The 20,163-nt window shown below is 35.3% G+C and overlaps 1 protein-coding gene across 1 annotated transcript in view; it reads left to right on the top strand.

The window, feature by feature from the left end:
* The window catches only part of ADK (adenosine kinase), a gene marked incomplete at both ends in the record, with an annotated part of 266,202 nt that overhangs the window by 74,453 nt on the left and 171,586 nt on the right, over nucleotides 1–20,163 (top strand). The window lies entirely within an intron of this gene.

The raw sequence follows: 20,163 nt of genomic DNA, 5'->3' as shown, positions 1-20,163 counted from the left end.
GGGAACTTGGAAGCTTGTCCATCAAAGACAAAATTGCAAGGCTTTTTTATGCAAAAATATTTTCTGTCTGAATATTATGAACAATACTGATGAACTGATTTTGAGATACAGTTAGCTTTTTTGTAACTGAAACGTGCCTTTTGTTACAATACTATTAAGAATATAGTTCTGAAGTTAAGAAATAAGTTAAGAATTAGTTTATGTGCAGCAACTAGTTCAGAGTCATGAAATTCAGTTTCTGTTTCTGCGTATGGATTGTGGAGTATAAGAAGCAAATGCATATGGTAGAATCAGAATTACAAAACTTGGACCTGTTCTTGCATGTCTCCTTGAAATGACTTATTTGACCTCAGCTAATTTATTTCTAAACTATCTTTGATACCTTACTGCCTCTTAGCATAGCTGTCAAGATGTTATTTAATAATTACTCTAATTACACTATGAAGTGCACAGAACCTTTATAGGGTGAATTAGAGGGAAAAAAAAAGACAATTCAAGCAGTGAAACATAGGGTTTCTATGTCAGTGCTCCATTTTTATGCTGATAAGTTTTAGTCAGTGAACTTTTCTCTCTACTTTGGCTCTGAGTTGGGACCTCATTCAGCTGCAGTTGCCATCTGGAATCAAATTTGTCTCCAGAAGGGTTGTCATCTCCTAGTTTTTGTTTCAAATAAAATTGAAACTTCAAACAGTTGTGCATGAATAACAAAACATGACTAAGAGGCTTTAAAATGATGGATAGAAGGGTGAGAGAGAGAAAGAAAGGAATTCTGGAAATCTTAAAAGAAGCTGTTATCCAATAAGCTTTGGCAGAAGAAGAAATGTGAGGACAGGGAAAAAACATTTAAGTGTAAACCAAAACTTGAAACCAGAAATTTTGCATCAATATTCATTGGAATATTGGAGAGGGGATAAGTGTATGAATAATCTTAGATACGTATAACTTAAATATGTATTTACTCAAAGTACCAGGAGAAAGCAAAGACTCATACAATAAGCCCTACTGCTGATTGAGAAGTAAAGGGTTAATGAATTTTAAGTTGAGTGCTGAGGTAGCTGCACTCAAAGTTCATTTTAGGTTCTCTGCAAGAAGATATACTAAGAATAAGACTCATATTAACTTCTTAGCTTGTTATACCCTATTGGGATACAGTGGTAAAGTGTGCTTTTAAAAAAAAAAAAAAAAAGTAAGATACAAACTTAAAATTTTGTTTGAGAGTTTATAAGTTGATGAGAATAAGGGCAAGTTCAAGGAATGCATCCTTGGAAAATTGACTGCAGTGAAATATAATTTGGGCAGAATAGTGGTAAGTGAACAGATAGCCTCTAAGGTCTGGCAACTGATTTTTCAAAAGTTCACTTCAGAATGGCAATATTGTATTATTAAGGACTTCGGTAGGAGAAGTAGAAAGTATTTAATAAAAGGATTGGAATTAAAAAACAAAACAAGAATTTAAGAAGCAAGTAATAAATGGGGTCACTGAGTTATTTCATCTCCTGCTTTAAGGTCAGAAAAGCAGCGCTGTGTTGAAACAAAATTACCCAAAGGCAGAATGGCAAACTTAAAATAATTAATCTCTTGAAATTGGAAAAATGAAACAGTCTGTAATCATGCTTATGTGCTGCATGGTGATTGCCATCTCTGTTATATATTCTCTTTTTTATTTTTTTTTTTTTGTAAGTCAACATTTTTCTGTCATGTCTGTAAAGAGAGTGAGAATAATGAGAGTGACTCAAAGACTTCCTGAAAAGACTGTTCCTGACATAGATAGGCCAGCTTCATAAAGTCTTAGAGATAGTGTATTTATCATGTACAGGAGATTTGAGATGGTAAGAAAATGGTAGGAATAAGAGTATTAAGAAGATAGCAGGAAGAAGCTCTGTGTTATGAAGAAAACTAGGAAGAAAATGAGACTGAAGTCATGAAACATGATTTTGGGAACTAAAGATTTGAAGTGACAATTATAGTGGAAATTAAAATGTAAGAAGCATCCAAAGAATTAACCAGTATTGTAGTCAGGCTGTGAAGAGTAGAATTACTTAGGTTTTTCTAGCAAGTTGACAGAAAAGAAAAATCTGAGGTGCAGCCTTGAAGGAAGAATTGGACATGTGAAGTACTGTCTTGAAGTAGAACAGAAGTTGAAAGCGTAGTTTGCTGCAGAAGCAAACTACTGTTGGAGAACAGTGTCAGAATCAAAAAGTTGAATGTTCCTTGCCCAGGTGGGCATTGTGTGGACAGGATGTTTCAGCAGGGTCAAAGAGAAAAAAGGTCTGTGTCTGCATGTGGTAGAGAAAACAAAAAGGATGATTTTGAAGATGGTTCTACTCGACTGAAGTGCTATGGAGAATGCATTTTTGTGAAAGTAATGCAGAAGCAGAGAGAAACATACATCAGAAGGAAAGTTCTGTTAAAGGAAGAAAAGGAGCCAATCAAGAATGAATCTGTTGAAAAGAAGTCCAAAGATAAATTAAAAATTGAGAGAATTGAAAATAAATGGATGAGAAATCCTGAAATATCACTCTAGTTCTTTTTGAGTGTATTGTGTTGTATTGTTTAAGTGGTTTTGTACAACTTTTTTTTTTTTTTTTTTTAATATCCCTGAAAATGATAGAAGGCAGTATCCATAAAGTGCACTAATAAAGCCAAGGAGATAGGATATTTATATTCAAGTCTTCTGGGATGTCAGTGTTGTTTGAACATATGTTGATCTTGTAAAGAGTGAGGAAGTAAAAATTATTTTGGCTTGACCTAACTCACATTAGAAAGGAGGAGAGGAAAAAGAAGTGATTGATGTGTTCCAGAAATGGCAGGAACAGGCACAAAAATGAAAAGATAAAAGAAATTACAGTTCAGTCATTCCTTAATGAGTTTGAGTTAACAGCAAATTATGTCTTGGAAATATTAATTCATATGATGAGGGTAATACTGACAGAAAGAACTGAGGAAAATGGAAACAGAAGTGTGTGAGGGAAAAGACAATGGTTTGAGAGAATAGGAAATATGTAATCAGGAAGGAGAAGAAAGGTATAAAAGAAACCCCTCAATACTGCTCTGATTGTGTGTTGTTTACTGTCCCACCCTTATTTCTTTCTTACCATTGCTTTCTATAGTTTACTTTCATCTGTAATTAAATAATTTCAAATGACTTCATCTGGAAAAGAAAAGCAGAATGGATTGGATACTTGTAAAGCCTTGAGGAAAATTTATTTTGAAATAAATATCTTTTCTTTCAAAAGTTTAGTACTGTGTAGAAAATTGTGCCAGTAGTGACGTATTGAATGAGGAAAGGGAAAGAGGGATAATGGTAGAGGGTTTTTGTGTGTGCGGGACAGAATACAGTTGGAATCCAGATCATCAATTGAAATGCAGGTAATGCACTCTGAGGCACTCCTACTGCTTAGCGTGTTCAATGGGAGTTTTTTCAATCTTGACCCACTGTTCGGGAGTGTCAGTAACTTCAAACTTTCAAGAATTAGACATTAAATAATTGGGCATTGATCACTGAACATTGCTTGATAGTAGTTTGGAAAATTAAGACTGCAGATGATAAAATAAATTGCAATAATTTCTGAAGTAGAAACTGATGTTTAATTTCACTGTTTTGGTGATCTTTGCATTGGAATTATGCTCTTATACCCATACTTTGTTTTGCTTTCTGTTTAAAGTTCAAATTATGTTGCACACTTAAGAACAGCAAGGAATGGGGATATCAAGTTGAAACTGCAACATGCTGCTACTCTGACCTTTACTTGTCTCATTAAATTTTGCTTTATATCTAATATGATATGTGACATCTTGCTTTAATCTGAGCTCTTGCAATCCCTCCAAGTGATTGGATCCATTATATTAAATCTATAAAATATGCATACATGTAAGTGCATGCAGTTCATAAATAATGGATTGTTTTAGAGTTCTGCCAACAAACTAAATTCAGATTCATGAATACAGTATTTTACTACTCATCAGCTTCTTTCTGTAATTTTAATCGAGACTGCGTGCCTGTCTAGCAGCAGACACTGATCTGGAACAGAAAAAATCAGAATCTTTTCGTAGGGCTCCTTAATTTAAAGGATTTAAAGCAGATAACTTGCTTGTGTAGACAGGACATGTATTGCTGACCACGCTGTATTTGCATGATTTTTATCATTGTTTATTCCAGTTTTGGTGTGCTGAAGTTAGAACTGCAATATGATGTAGTCTTTGAAGTTTTTTTTCTTTCTAACTCAAGTACTGGATTTCAAGTGTAACTTGATAGCATTTTGTAACTTGGATTTTAAACGGCACAGCTTTGGCAACAGTCAGAGCACGTTTTCAGTCTTGTTTTTCTGAGAGTGCATATAAAGAATGTCACATTGTTCATGCTCAGAATTGGTGCTCTTAGTTTGTACTGTTTCCTCAATAGCTCATGTTCGTTCTAACAATTCTGCTGTTACACTGGATCTAACTTAGTGATTAGGGAGAGCTGTTGTTATTTCATCACTGGTGAAGCCAGGTGAGCTTGGAAGAACATAGCTTGACACATTTGAATTTGTAGGCCTGTCTGATAAGGGAAAGATATTACATTTTTGGGAAGCTTTCATACAGATACTCTTAGGACTTCCCAATAATATTTTTATAATGCATCCCTCAGCAAATAAGAAAAAATATGATGCTGAATTATGTTGAATATTTGAGTCCCACTGTTTTCTGTAGTTTGGGTAAGTATGACACTTGCTCAAGAGCTTTTGACTTCGTCCCTCTTAATTATTCTTTTTACTTGATCTGTTAATTGAAGTAGACTGAGCTTTTTATGATTCTAATAAACTGATAAGCTTGATCATTTAATTTAGAAAAAATGAACTGTTTCATAGTTCATTTATGAAACCTGACATGTGCTGAAGGTGTAGATTTTTTAATTTCTACTAGTTGTTTTGTGAGTAATTAGCTAAACTTTATTTTTACAGTAAATATGTATATTGGATTGGGTTATATTTAATAAAAAAATGTAAAATTACAAATCTATGTATGAAAAATACAGACAAGTTTATTTTACAAAATAATTATCTATATACATAATGTATGTAAGATAGTTTATGTTTATGTATCTTGAATAATACATGTATTGTGAAATATATTCATCATCAGTGAATGACAGAATCATAGAATCATTTGAGTTGGAAGTGATCTTTAAAGGTCATCTAACCCAACTCCCCTGCAATGAACAGACACTACAGCTTGGTCAGGTTGCTCAGAGCCCTGTCTCTTGAGACAGGGCAGTCACTGTCTTTCTGGGCAGCCTGTTCCAGTGCTTCACTGCCCTTGTTACAAAAAAAAAAAAAAAAAAATCTTCTATTTCTATCCAGTCTTAATCTCCCCTCTTTTAGCTAGAAGTCATTTTCTTTTGACCTATAACAACAGACCCTGCTAAAGAGCCAGTAGTTTCATTGCAACTGGTTGTCTGCTTTAAATGAAGTTTGTGTGCATTGGCTAAACATTCCTTACTGTATGTAATCTATGAAGCTCATTGCACTTCAGTTCTTCAGCGTTACATTATTTGGTGATTCTCCTAACTTTCTTATTCTGTATAAATATGATGGATTTAATCCTCTCTTTGCTTATGAAAATTTTAGATTGAGGTGCATAGCAGGAGGAAAGATTTTACTCAATAACAGGGCTCAAGATGCATTGAATGTGCATAACTGGCAGAGAAGTAGTAGAGAAGTTATTGGGGAGGCACCCTGAGCTCTTTCCCAATTTTGAGGCTGATATAACTTTGCAGGACCCATCATTATTTTATGGAACCCATCATGCTGTCAGCTAGAAATGTTCTCTGTTCTGCTTATTGTGTGCTGAAATTCACTCATGTCACAGATACATTTCTCCAAAAACAGTTTCTGGAATAGTGAGGTGTGCTCTGTGCTTTCTGAACCGTTTGGGTTAGAATCTGAAATTCCTCTGGGAATTTGTTTTGGCCTCACTCCCTATATTCCTTAAGCAACTTCATTACATCCCCCTACTCTAATGGGCTTGGTGGCCCCAGAAAACATGTGTTTTCAATATTTTAAATAGCTCAGTCCAACTTTCCACAAAAAAAAAAAAAAAAAAAAAAAAAAAAAAAAAAAAAAAAAAGTAAGAAAAAAAAACTGAACCATTTTCTGATTTTCTGTTTGGTATAGTTTAATAAGCTTAGGGTATATCCCATCTTCCCAGCCAGAAAACAACCCTGAGACATGTGTTCTCTACCCTGCCAGCTCAAGCATGGGGCTGCTGTGTCCCATGGTGGACATGTGGGCCCAGTGTGGCTTTTGTCACATACCAGCATCCCAAACATATTCAACACGATGGGGAAAAAAACAGCTAAACTTTTCTGATATGTACCTTGTTAAAATTTCTGCTGGTGCTCGGTAGGATGAACCTCTGAAGCATTTATCCCCAGTGCTGTGGTGTGAGTGAGATTTAGTGAAAGAATAACAAAACCGAAGTGCTGTCAGAAACAGCCGTTGAAATAAGTATGTCTCTATGGACGTTTAACAGTGGCTCTTCCTGCTATTACAATGGCAGTGTCCCATTGTTAGAGTCGTGGTGGACAGTGTCCTGTGCCAGTGACATCAATTTCCTGATTGTTTTTTTTTTTCCCTCTCAAGGGCACTCTGTCTTTACGCTTCCAAATTAGTCGATATCAAACACTGCCTGTGCTTCTGACAGAACAACCTGTCCCCTTCAGAATTATAATGCTGGAAGGCTTGGGACTTTCTGTTGTAATGTTTCAATTGACTGCCACACCAATCAGAAATTCTGTAATACTTATGAGAGCTACTGCCTTGCAAACATTAGGAAAAATTGCTAGACCTTTTACTCTTCTCCAGACAACCTCAAAGCCTTATTCAGAGCTACATTAAGCAGTTTTTTAAAAGCAACAAAACCATGTTATCATTATGGCAAACTCAGTAAGGTAACAAGCAAGTTTTCCCTGGATTATAAAACTGGGTACTTCTCAAGATTTCTTGTGCTTGGAATGGAAGTCCACACATTGTTTCAGAGGTTCTGAATCAGATATTAGGAGTAAATGATGCAAGAGTATGCTGGAGATTCAGCTTTTCAAGGTTAATGATAGCAAGGCTTTTTTTTTTTTTTTTTTTTTTTGAAGTATTTTTAATACTTGTTGCTTACAGATAACAGCTATGTCTATTTGTTTATGAACCACAAATATAATTTCAGCAAATAGCAGAATAGTCAGAAAGCTGTGTTTCTTAGAGCCTGTTGTTTGTGTTTCGTTTTTTTTTTTTTTTTTTTTTTTTTTTTTCCTACTTTCTTAAATGCTGTTTAGTGCAAGGTCCCTAAATTTGTGCTATTTAAGACAAGTCAGTTTGGGATACCACTGTCAGTCTACAACAGACTTTGTTATTAGGCAGATGATAAGACGTTAGAACATTTATCTTACAATGCTTATGAGTATCATTTTGACATGGAATTGAATTGCTGGCCACATGGACTTAGCTGTTTGAATCACATTACCTTGTTTCTTTAGGTCTTTTCCCTGACGAGGAACATCAATAGGATTATAGAAAGAACATCTTAAAAACAGGATACTTTCAGTCACTTTGGAAAAACAACAGTGTTGTACAATCACATCACCTCTGAAATCTATTTTGAGATTGAAGCTCTCCCTTATGCATTGTGTTGAGTGAACTTTGGAGTGTGCACTGTTGGTGGCCTCTGTTCATTCCTCCAAAATTGTGTATTATCTAAGCAATTAAAAGCCGCTTCTGTATTCCATAGTCATCAAACATCAGTCACCTATGTGAATAAGATGACGCCATGCATATGGTAGCAGTTGGATCCTGGGAATGAAGTTCAGCTGCCTGTTTTACTCCCCTTTTGTGTCTGTGTAGCTACGTTAGCGCCATAGCTGTACATTTTTTTACATTTTTTTTCTAAAGCAACGAAGGAAGTTTGGCTCAGTGCTTAGGCTAATGCTCTGCTGAGAGGGTAGACTCAAAATTAATTGTTTGGTTTTCTTTCTTTTTTTGAGCCAGTAGCTCCTCTAACCATTCTATATTTGAGAATAAGCATAAATTACTGTATTCCCGAATTTATGCTTATCCTGAAAACAAGCATGTTTGCAAACACCAGCTGACTGAGATTTACTCTGAAGAAATAAAAGCAAGATGTGATAGTGAACCATGTTTAGGGGACCTGACTTAAGAGAAACCCTCAACCTTTTTGTACTCTGAGCGACAAGAGGACCTCCTCAGAACCTATCACAGGGTGAGGCTGTACATGCCATGTTGGGCTGATTCTACTAATGGTTGAATGACATGTACTTGATTTGTTCCCATTACTTGGCACTGGAAGGAGAACTACTGCTTGTTTTGGAAGTCTCAGAAGAGAGGGTAAATCCCTGTGCATCACAGATATTAATTTGGCATGCCACTCAAGTCTTGGAAGCTTGGGAGCTGTTTTATCCTTAGCTGCTCTGTAAGTTACATAACTACATATTTAGCAATTAATTAACATTAAGTGATGTGATACAGTGGGGAGTTAATTGCCCTGGAAATTTGAAATGGCAAATTATAGGGGCTTCTTGCACATCTCTAGAATATTTTCTATTGAAAATGTAGCTTTTTATCAGAAAAGGACACTGAAAATCTTACTGTTATTTAGGGACTCTGTGCAGGTATTATAACATACTATTCCTGGATGCCTAGTGCTTTACTCAGGAAGTTTATTAGTGTAACTGTCCTGCGTATCTATTTGATATTTTCTTGGGCTTGTTGCCTAAAATTATTCTGTTCTTTTAATAATTTTTGTACTTCAGAGTTCTGAATGTAACTTCGCTACCTTCCATTGTAGCTATGCAGTAAATCAGTATATTTATCTCTTACATATTTGATGGAGATAATGGTTTATGAGAATAGAAGTTTAATATGGGAGTTTATTCAGTTTTTTTAAGCATTAAAAGCGAAAAGAGCTGCTGATTTGTTCATTTTGTGAGGAGGTACAGTAATGTTGCTTGCTTTGAGCATGCTTTCAAAGGAACGTGTAGGACTAACTTACCAGTCAGTGCAGCAGACAGTGTGTTTCTCTTGTTTTCTTTTTGTTTTTTTTTGAAGACAGCTTCACAGAGCTCAGTCTGCATCTGAGATGAGCTGGGTGTTTTCTGACGTCTTCATTCATCTTGTGTGGAAGGAGATTGTACATGACAGAAGGTTCTGTGCAACTCTACATTAGATACGTAGTCTACAGTGTATTATTATTAAGTAAAGAAGGAAATGTGTTGACAGGAATGCTTAATATTTTTACTCATTGTTCCAGTTCTGAAAATACTGCATATCCAAGTCAAGACTACAGTGGGTCTGATTGATAAACAAAGCTAACTTTTATGTGGCTTCAGCAGTTCTCACCTCTGATCTAGAGGTGGGTCAGCTTGTTCTGTAAGAGCTGCAGAATTCCTGCTACCTGCTGACTGAAATATTAAGAGAGAATAAGTGCTAGTTTATTTTAATTTACCAGGCTGTCAGCTGCAGCATCTCAGTAGATGTGTCATGAGCAACTCAATTCTTCCTGCAGCGAGGGCAGAGTTCTTGGGAATAGGCTTGGTAGCTGCTGTTTAAACAGCACTTAACGCTCCCATGGCAGCTGGTCCCTGCTCATGAGTCACAGCTCTGCCTGAATGAGAGCCCTGCAAAGCAGTTCTTCCTTTCTGGGGAGTTATACCAGTCCAGATTACACTCATGCTGTTCAGCCATGTAAGGGCCCCTGTTGTATTATAAGAAGGAATTTATCTCAGATTACTGTATTAAATTTCTGAGTGTTGCTCATGGTAAATTCAAGGTAGTCCAAAGTTCAGCATTGTTCTAATTATAGCAGTTGAAAAATGTGGCTCTTCAAATAAATTTTACTAGCATTTGTCATATGTGAAACGCAAGTATTTTAACATTGTTATATGAATTAAGTTTTAAAATTGCTACAAAAAATTGCTAAATACTGCTGCTAATAAAAACCACTCGTCCCTGTTTTTTATAAATGAGATCAAATGGTGATACATATGATCAATGAGATCTAGAACTTCATTATGATTTTTTTTCAACTGCACTGCTATTCTAAAACTTAATTGAATTGAAATACTCAAAATACCAAAAAATTAGCACTGCAAGAATACAGTTATGCTGTAGTTATACCTTGGCTGTAAACGAAATATTTTCTCAAACAGGTTGGTCTGGTACATTCTGAACTAGACAACTTAACAATTTTTCAGTCATTATTGATTGAGAGAGCTTAATATTGAACTTTGCAGTAGACTTCTTAGAGACCTCATGACTTATTTTTCCACCAAGCATGCTCTAGGTTCTAGAGCATAAGCATGATGCAGGACTGATAAGTAACAAAATAAGGGCAAGTAGGCAGTAGTGAAAAGGAGATTTTTCCATTACTGATATGGATGGATAAGGACTTTAGATACAGCAAATATAATTTTTCAGAAGCACCAGTATGATTTAAAAAACTGTAGCAATGCCACTTTTTAAATTTACATACGTAATGTAAATTTGAGTTTCACGTTGCTGATGCTGCTGTGAAGTAGACAAAGTGTGATTTTTTCTGTGTGTGTAAGTGGCAACCTAACTGTGCTAGAATTTCAGGCGAGATGACTCAAGGCTGCCCTGCTAAAAATACAACATGTTTCTGTTTTAAAATATGAACTGTACCCACAATATATATATATGCAAATAAAAAACAGTGAGCTTCTGAGTATGGCACATTTTGGGTGATTTAAAAAAAAATATTTTTAACTCTGACAGATGTCATACAAAGGTGCAGAGATCTTAAGAACTAAGGTGCTTAGATATTGAAAAACAGAACAAAACTGGAACTTGATCTGGAAAAGCTACCTGCTCAAGGGACTCGTGTGTCAACCGTTCACTTTTTTATATTTAGAAAAAAATTATAAGAAAGCTCAATGCAGCAAATCATGAGGCAGCACAGATTTGATGTCCAGGCTTTATTTAGGAAAATATTGTATGCAAGGTAGGTTTGAGAATCAATTTTAAAGATTAATTATTAAGTTCCAAAGCAGCTTTGCTTACTAAATGATGAATGGCATAGCATGCTTTATTAAAAATGTTGAGTTACAGAAACGGTGTTCCAAGGCAAGCAAGCAAGAACACATATCAAATAATTTTTTTTAATTGCAACATGATGGAGTGAGGTGGCGTTTTGGGTTCTTGGTTTCTCTCATAAATCTTTTCATCCCTTCTTGGAAAAATATTGATGAATTATTTTGTTAGTCCTGTCAGGGCAATTTTTAATTATTCTTTCATTGTTACAGAAAATACCGGGGGAATGGGAGGATGGAATTTAATCATGATCTACCCTGTGTTCCTGTCATGTTTTTATCATTTTACCAGCATCATAAGTTCTATTTAGTACACTATTCTGAGGGCAGCTGAAAGCAGGGTTTTGTCTACCAAAAAACAGGTGGTCTATTCAGTCAAAAAAATGGATACAAAAACTGTTCCTAAACTCACGTTCTCAAATGCTCTGTGACCACAGAAGGTGAACTTCTCTTTTACAGTGTGTCTGACATAACAAAAAAGAACCTCTTCCTCTTTCCGCATTCTTTGTTTTCTTTTAAGAGCATGCAAAATGCACAGTGTTCCCAGTTTCTAATGCTCTCTTTTAAAATGATATAGGTGAAGCAGATTCAATAAGAAGCTGAAAAAATCCTCACTCCTCACTTCTGTTATTTGTAGGTCTTTTTAATGCTTGCGCTTGCTAGTCTGGAAACCTTTTGATGTTAGACAACTCCATGCATTTTCTTCATCACCAGATCTCTACAAAATTTGTTTTGCATTTTTCTCTAGAACGAGCTCCTTGTACTCTTGTGGGTCTACAGTCTTATCCAACTTTCTTGTTGCTTTTCCTGTTTTCCCCATTCTGAAATAGAAGGGAATTACTCTAGGTTATTCTCAGATTATTCTTTTTTTTTTTCTCTTCACAGTTACTCTAGGAAAGACTGGCTGGTGGCCCTTTAACAGTGTTTGGTGTTTCATGAATGCAGAATTTGTTAGGTACTACTTGCTTTCCCAGGTTTCATGACCCTCTACCCTTATGCAAGAAGCACTTCACAGTGGCTTAAAAAAACAATTTGAAAGTGCGCTAGTAGGACTTGGGTCTTGTATGTCACATATTGTCATGCTTGAATTGTGGACTTCCACATCTCTTCTAAGGAGATCAGCAGTGCCATTTTTATGGTAACACACAATTGCAATGTACAGTTATAGTTGGTTTTTAACTAAAAAGGAAGATGAAAATGAAAAGCATTTCATGATTATTTTTCTGTATGATAACTTTGAGTCTGAAGTATTTGTCAGAAAAAAAACACAATGAAGGACAATTCCAAAAACGTCTACTCTGCTGTTACTGTGAATCTTTTTCATTTGGCCTTCCTGGTAGGTTGAATTTGGTGGATGCTAATAAGCATTCATTTGAATGCAGCTCTTATTAGGGCCTTAGAAGAGTGGTGAAAGAAAAGTTTGAGTGTCTTTCCACAGTTGTTTTGGTTACTAGGCCTAAAGCTCAGAGAGCCAAATGTTGCTACTATCAGTAGCACTGATATTGAACTTTCTTTGGTAATTATATACTATGGAAATTGACCTTTATTTCATAGTCAGTCTTGTACAGAGCGTTTCAAACCTCTCTTTTCCTCTCTCTGGTAGCTAGAGTTCACACGAAAACTGAAAGGACTATCAAATGTTGCCAGTACGGAGACATGAAATAATTGTATGTTTCCTTCAAGTCAGTGCACAGAGCGTCACCTAAAAGCTTCCAAGAAACGTGAACCTAAATGAGAAGAAATATACTGGACCTGATCCATGTACAAATGATACCAGTAGAAAGATGACTCCTTTGCTAGGAGTTAGTACTTAAAATATTGCACTTTGTTGAAAGGGATACACAGCTTAGGATCTTTTTCAGTCTAGGTAAAAGCTTATAAAAATGGCTTTTTTGTTGACTAGACATCTGTGCTGCAATTGTGACACATACAAATTTTACTTCTGGGATTGCATGATAACAACAATGTTCCTGGAAATTACCCAGGGCTTGAAATAATGCTGTCTTGTCCAGAATATGGCAACTTCAGGTTGACATGAAAGCTTCATTTCCAAAATACAGATGCTCTCCATTATTTACTGAAACTGGCTTCAGAGCATGGCACTAAATTTCAAACCTCTCCATTTGCTGTCTGCACTACCTAAGGGACTGCTGCTTCTTTAGCAGTAAGGATCTTTCACAGCCACTGTCCTCTTCAGAAGCAGGAGAGCTATTAAAAATAACAGCTGCATAATCTGTAACTGAATAGTCAAATTTGCAGATTGAAGTAAGCAATTTATAGTTATGAACCCTTACACATCCTAGCAGGGAACAAATGAGTCAAATTGGTGCAAAAAGGAATATATTTTATGAGCATTTCTGATCATGGCCTAGATTTTTCTTGATGATCATTGCACAGAAGCTTTCTTTGAAGAGAAATGAATGACCCCAGATCTTGCTGCCTTCTGAAGCACATTGAAACTTTTGACACTAACAATAAATCCAGAATGGATGGAAGTATGTGTGATTTCTACTGACTTCTTTATTTTGTATGGATATACCATAGTTACATGTGACCATAAATACTTGAAAAATTATTTTTATGTAGAGCACTCTGCCAGAGGGGAACTCTGATTTTTCCCAAGTTGGCACAAGTCTTCAGGGTCTGAAGTAGTTGCTTGCCTTGCTTTTGCCTAAGGCCTTTGTTCAAAATGGAATCAAAAATAAGAACAAGACAAATACCTTCTGATTCCCTCTCCCTTCCTATCCCCTAGGGATATATCAGGATCTGATGGAAATTACTGCTTCTAAGAGCAGAGACTGTCACCCGTAGACAGTCTTCGTTGATAAAGGCACGTTATGTAATCTTTGTTTTGAATCAGTCAGTTCTGTCTTTTGGCCTTTGTGTGTAGGTGGAGGTATATTGCAGAGAGCTTTGTAACAACTACTTTAATTGTTAAGTCAAATATTTTAAATATAGTTCAATGAAATATATTTCTAAGAAATTCTGGGTACATATAGAAGGAAGAGAGAGCCAGATGGTGCACATTATAGATTTTTATTGCAGAGCCTTCACCAATTGTGACTTCAGCCAGCTTAGGTTTATTTTGAAGCACACAAACACACACACTCATATGTATATATACATAACTACCCACCTAATTACTGCTAGCAGTTACACTCAGGATTAATTTGCAGGGAGGGTATTTACTAAGTACTGAGATGAAAGTAAGAAGCTGTGTGCTCTTTAGCACTCACAAATAGTGGCAGGATAGGAGAAAACAGTATGCAAAAATGATAACCAATTATTATATCTTTTGTGTTTATTTGCTTCAGCTCTTTTTATTATGCTGTTTTGTATTTCAGAGTTCTGTGATGTTTTTTTACTCTTCCATTTTCATGTATGCTGATACTTTTTCAGTACTTATTTATGATAATGCCCATTTCATTGCTTGCTTTTTATGGAGTAAAATAATACAAAGATCTTGAATAACTGTAGATTTAAGCGTAAAGGAAGAAAACCATAGTAAGAGTTTCAGACAAGACTGGAAGACATCTGAGGGGAATACATATATATGTATACCTTTACAAGTATTCGGCTATACAGTTGGGCTAGGATGGTTAAGAAAAAAAAAAAGTTGTTTTCACTTGGGAAAGTGGGGTATCTCTGGTAGAATGCTGTCAGGAAGTTGGTTTTTGCCTCCCTTCTCTTCAGTGTTTCTTTTGGTGTCGTTCTGCACCTGTATATCAACCAATCAAATTGCATGTGCACTCATCAATTTCTGTTTAAAAGACTGAGGGGGAGAAGGAGTAGATGAGAAATATGAATTTCTGCTGGTAGAAATAACACGTTTCAAACAGCAGTTCCTGTGACTTTATAGTGAAAAATAAGAATATATAAGAAGGATAGGCCTATGATACTGCAGGTTTTCTCAGAAACATTCTTGGGGCTTGGCATTTTTCTTGATTAAGTAGGCATAACGTCATTGACTGATTTAAATCATGATACTATAACATTAATCAATGCGGTAGCTTAACTTCCATATACTTGTGGCTTAGGATTGCTTAGTGAAATGGTTGCATAATTAGGTTTGAATCTATTGTTACTGCCTTTTCAAAAATGTTGGAAATACAATCGAATGTCTTGAGACACAAGATTTTCATGGTGGACTTGTTCAACTTAGTTTGTTGTGTTGTGGCTCAGTGTTGTAGGCATTTCACTGTTGTTACTGATCTTTTCCATGGCATGTGGTGCATTACCTGGACGCCGTCCAACTAAAGTGAGGCTTCCAGCTAGGCTGGCTTTGCTTTTCTTAGTAAGTTCAAACCTCTTGAGACTTATTCTGAATTATTTTTGGTACCTCATTTTCTGTGTGTGAAGAAGTTGAAAACCCTGTCTTCTATATGGTAAAACCATTTAGGCATCTCTATTAAACTTCTAATTAAAGAGGTTTTAATTTGAAGAAGATTACATGGGTAAAATGGATTTAAGATGATGATTTCAGATTACAGGAAGTCATCATTATCAGAAATTCTTGAATTACCACTGGGACAAATATTATAAATGTAGACAATAACCTTTCAGTTTGCAGGAGTTTTTATTGTGTCACTATTGTAAGTGCTCATTGTTATCTCAGTAAATAGAAAATCATTGTTTTATATGCATGTGTTGTAGTATTAAATGAGTTGTTGATTATCTGCTATCAATTCTTCCAATTTCTGTGAATTTGTGAAAGTACCACCTTATTCTTCATAAAAGCAATGTTTTGAGATTGTAGTTGAGACAAGAATCCATAAATTGTGTAGCTCCTTGCCAAAGTAGGAATTATCTTGCTCAGATACGCATTTAATTTAACGACTACCATTTTTCATGAAAAAGTACTAGTAAGTCCTAGTCAGCAAGTAGTATATTTCCTCTAGGAAGACAAATTAAGAAAATGAGTGTCAGGGCAAATTTTTTCGGTTTGGGGAACCTTTTTTTTTTTTTCTTGTCTCAGACTTGAGCTGGTGTGGTGAGGAAACTGAAGTGGAGGATGGCTGAATATTTAAATAGACTGCAGTATAAAAATTAGTGTCATTTCTTAATATCAGTGGAATATGAAGTTTATTTCAGAAGCCCTTTTAAGTCATTTTTAGGTAGCTTTTTAGATAATTTTTATGTTGTTAATTTTGGCATTACAGGCATGTGATTTCAAAGTTGGGACCTGACAAGTACAGGGTTTAGATCATCAGGGATAACTGTTCTTCTATTGTTCCTTTCAGATTTCTCTGTTTTCCATCAATGTAAAATACTGTACTTTCCAACACAGGTGTAAGAATCATAAATGTATTCCAACTTTTAAGTACATTGTGTTGATATTTACTAGAGGATGACTGTTATCTCTATGGATTTGAGGAAGAAAGTAGAGAGGAGAAGCTTTCCTTTTCATGCAGTTATAAAATGACGCTTTCCTGGTATTTTGTGACTGTTCCTACTCTCAGTATGTCTTTGTCAGCAACAGCTCTTTCTTTCCTATTAACTCTGAAAGATTTCAAGAGATTCTGGTTACCAGCAGAGACAGATATGATACAGGAAGAAAGAAAGAAAGAAACTTGTGTGAGGCTAAGCAACAGTCAGTACCAGGAATACTGAGGTAGTACACACAGTCCCTGGGGTATGGAAAACCTATATTCAGAGGGGCCTTGGTATTTGTCCACAGTCTTGTTAGGAGACGTGCTGCAAAGCTATTGGGTTTGAGTTTTTCTGATGAGAAAGTGTCTCTTCATTGCACACAGTCTTTCCTGGTAAAAGTCTGGCAGAAAGGGATCTTTTCCTGCACTGTGGTGTTTCAGGCAGACAGTACTTTTAAAATGTAAAATATTCAGTGGAAACTAAATGAAATTCCTAATCTGCTGCATTCAGGACCTACTTCAATTTAAAACTGAATGTAAAAGGATATTTCCTTAAAAATGGGAAACAGTGTACAATGAATTTTGTGCAACTTGAGTTGACTTGTAGCTGTAACTGGATGCCAGACATTTATGTGGACTGCATGAGTGAGGTACCTAGTGAGGTACGGTATTGCAGTTGCAAACGTATCTAATTGGTATTGGAATTTAATATAAATCCAGCAGAGAGACTTCATGAGCAAAGGAATATAAAAAATTCACTTCCGTTTACTTTGCATTGTCGTCCGTCAGTTAGAAAAAGAAGCATTTGCAGTGTTCATTTCCTTTCAGCACTTGAAAAATGTATTGAATGCAACAAATGAAGGTCTACTGTGATATTACCTATAATTATTACTCATGTTTATACTTGCATCAAACTAGTTATTTATAACTGAGATTGGTTCAAACACACGTTGCTTGTCTCCAAATTGACTCACTGTTAGAAATAGAAGTTGCTTTACAATTGCCTGTTTTTCATTCTTCGTCAAAAGAAATCAGAATCACCTGTGCATATGCTGTTTACTTCTTGAAATTGTGTGTGCTGTTCAGAACATTTAAAAAAATAAACCATTTATAATAATTGATTCATGTTTTGAAAAGTGTGCAAATTAAAGCCTGGTAAGAGGGATGGGCTTTTTTGTGTTGTAATCTCACACTCATCGTGCTTTTTGGAACATCCGTCCTCCAAAAGGAACATCTAAAATTTGGTGTTGTGAATGCTAGAGAGTACTCAGAAAAACTGCTTTGATGTTCACAAATTACACGCTCTTGGTTTTTTTTTTTTATACTTCATGCATACCACGTCAAAAGTATAATTTTAATTGTAGCATATTTAGATATTACAAAGTTATTTCCTATCTGAAACTTCACATTGTCTGCTACTTTTCTTACTAAAATGTAATGCTTAAAAATGTATGCAAAATCCATGAGGAAGCTTAAATTGTAGTGTTTCCAACTTCTCAGGTAATTCCCATCTGGCTGTGAATTCTATTGCAATTAGAAAAGGCCATAACAATTTTTAGTTTTATTTAAGATATAAAATAGAATGTCTGATTTTTCAGAAGTACTGTGTATCAGCAACTCTGAAGTATTTCAAATTCTAGCCAGAAGCATAATGTAATTGATATTTATATTGTTGGGTAAAGCAGCTCATAATTTTCTCCTCGCTTGTTCGTTTGTCTTCTATTTATTATTTGCATTTTGTTCTTAATCAATTTTGCTAATGTAGTAAAAACATGGAAATGTTATTGTATGATTAGCAATTTTCCACCATATTAATCCAACATTACATTACACTGCTTGGTTACAATAATGGCTTCAGACATGCTAATAAGAGAGAGTTATTAATGTATCCTGATACTTAATAATTTCTTAATTGCAAGATGAAGAAATATTATGAGTTACTGTAACCAGCTTCTTTACTGGCAAGAATTTCAAGATATCTAGGCCACAGAAACATAAGGATATATTTTGAATGGAACGCCATCTCCATCATCTTGAAAATGTTTTGGGTTTTTTTTGTTTGTTTGTTTTCAGGAATTTAGTAATTACGCATAGGATGTTTTTCTATGTACTAAACTCAGTATGAGTATTGACAACTAGGGGAGGATAGTGCACATTTAACAGTGTACAATAAATGTCTATGCAGTACACTTCTTATTAGGAAAAAGTCTGTGGTATCCAACTGGGAAAAGGATGTAGTTATGAAGCTATCTTTGCCATAACATAGTATACTAAAGTAACCACAGTACAAACTTAAAATTGTTTGTTAACAGAGATACAAATTCTGCTTTAATGATTCACTATGCATAATATATATCATAGTAGATAATATATACATAGCATCGAACTCCATGTATTTAGTGGACTCTTTCAGATATTCAGTAAATCACCTGAGAAGTGTCAGTAGATGAAGATGGAAGTTAGAAATCCAGCAGAACTTAACGGTCTTCTTGAGAATGATGGGTGCAAGAGCTGGTTATCTGCGTGCTACATAGATTTGTTAAAGGTTTGGAGTTTTTATAAATTGCAATATAGAAGCTATTGAATTTCCTTTTAATATTTCACAAATTTGCATTTCCAGATACATGTTAACATGAGAAGTTTTTGGAACAGAAGAGAAAAATCATAGTGAGAGAAACAAGTGCATTGTCAAAGCTATGCACATCATAGCCAAATATAAGATAGATACAATGTGCACTAGAAAGTTTGTTGACAGAAAAGCTTAATTCAAAGTGGAAAGACACTGTGGAGTTAGAAAAATAAAGAGCTCTTAGGCAGAAAATTGTAATTAAGGGAATAATCTGTATGTTAGTTGTGAAATTCATATTTGAAGCTCAGAAATGTTCCCCAGTGTCTTAGGATCTTACCTGTAACACACAGAGGCTCCCCTATTGCCACTCAGCATTGCAAGAGTTCTTCTGAGTGTGATACAATTGATGACATCTTCAAGTTGATCCCTGCAGTATGTTTTGATTCCTCCTTTTCTCCATTCCCTTGGAATCTCATCAAACTTTGCTTACTTCTATTTGTGTAATCTCATGGTGTAATATAAATTTATTGGTACTTCCATTGTTGCCTTGTTCATTCACAGGACTAGAAACAGTCTGTTTATTAGCACTGTGTTGAAGTTTTTGTGCTGGAATGATTTTTGCTTCTGTTATTCTGCCTTTGAATTTGGCGTATTTCTTCCTGAAAAAGCGATGAGTGTATTACTGTCAGCCTTATTTCTGCTGCCTTAGGTGTAAATCGTCCAGTAGGAAATACACGGAATTTTCCTCCTAACCTTTTCAAATCAACAATTTAGTTAATGAGGTAGTGTTAATGACATATTAGAGAAATTTCCTCTAAAGGTTCCACTAGAATGACTTCCCTTTTATTGCCCAATAAAAACAGTGAGGCTTCTATCAGGATTCTAACAACCGAGATTTTTGCATAATATAACTGTCACTTGACGCCAGTATTTATGAACATGAGGGCAGTCCTGTAATAAGTAAAGGATGAGCTTTCACTAATTTTGCATCTGCTACAATTAAGAGGGAGATTTAGATTCACTTTATGTAACTTGTAAAACTGATTCTATGAATGAAGCTGAAATGTTTAGACTACTTTATTACATTTTTAAATAGTAGAAGGGAATGACATTTTCAATGCACATTTCTCAAA

The sequence above is a fragment of the Tetrao urogallus genome, assembly GCF_951394365.1.
Source record: "Tetrao urogallus genome assembly, chromosome: 5".
In the NCBI taxonomy this organism is placed as follows: Eukaryota; Metazoa; Chordata; class Aves; order Galliformes; family Phasianidae; genus Tetrao; species Tetrao urogallus.
The sequence above is the reverse complement of the archived record's forward strand: the minus strand, read 5'-3'. Positions and strand labels throughout refer to the sequence as shown.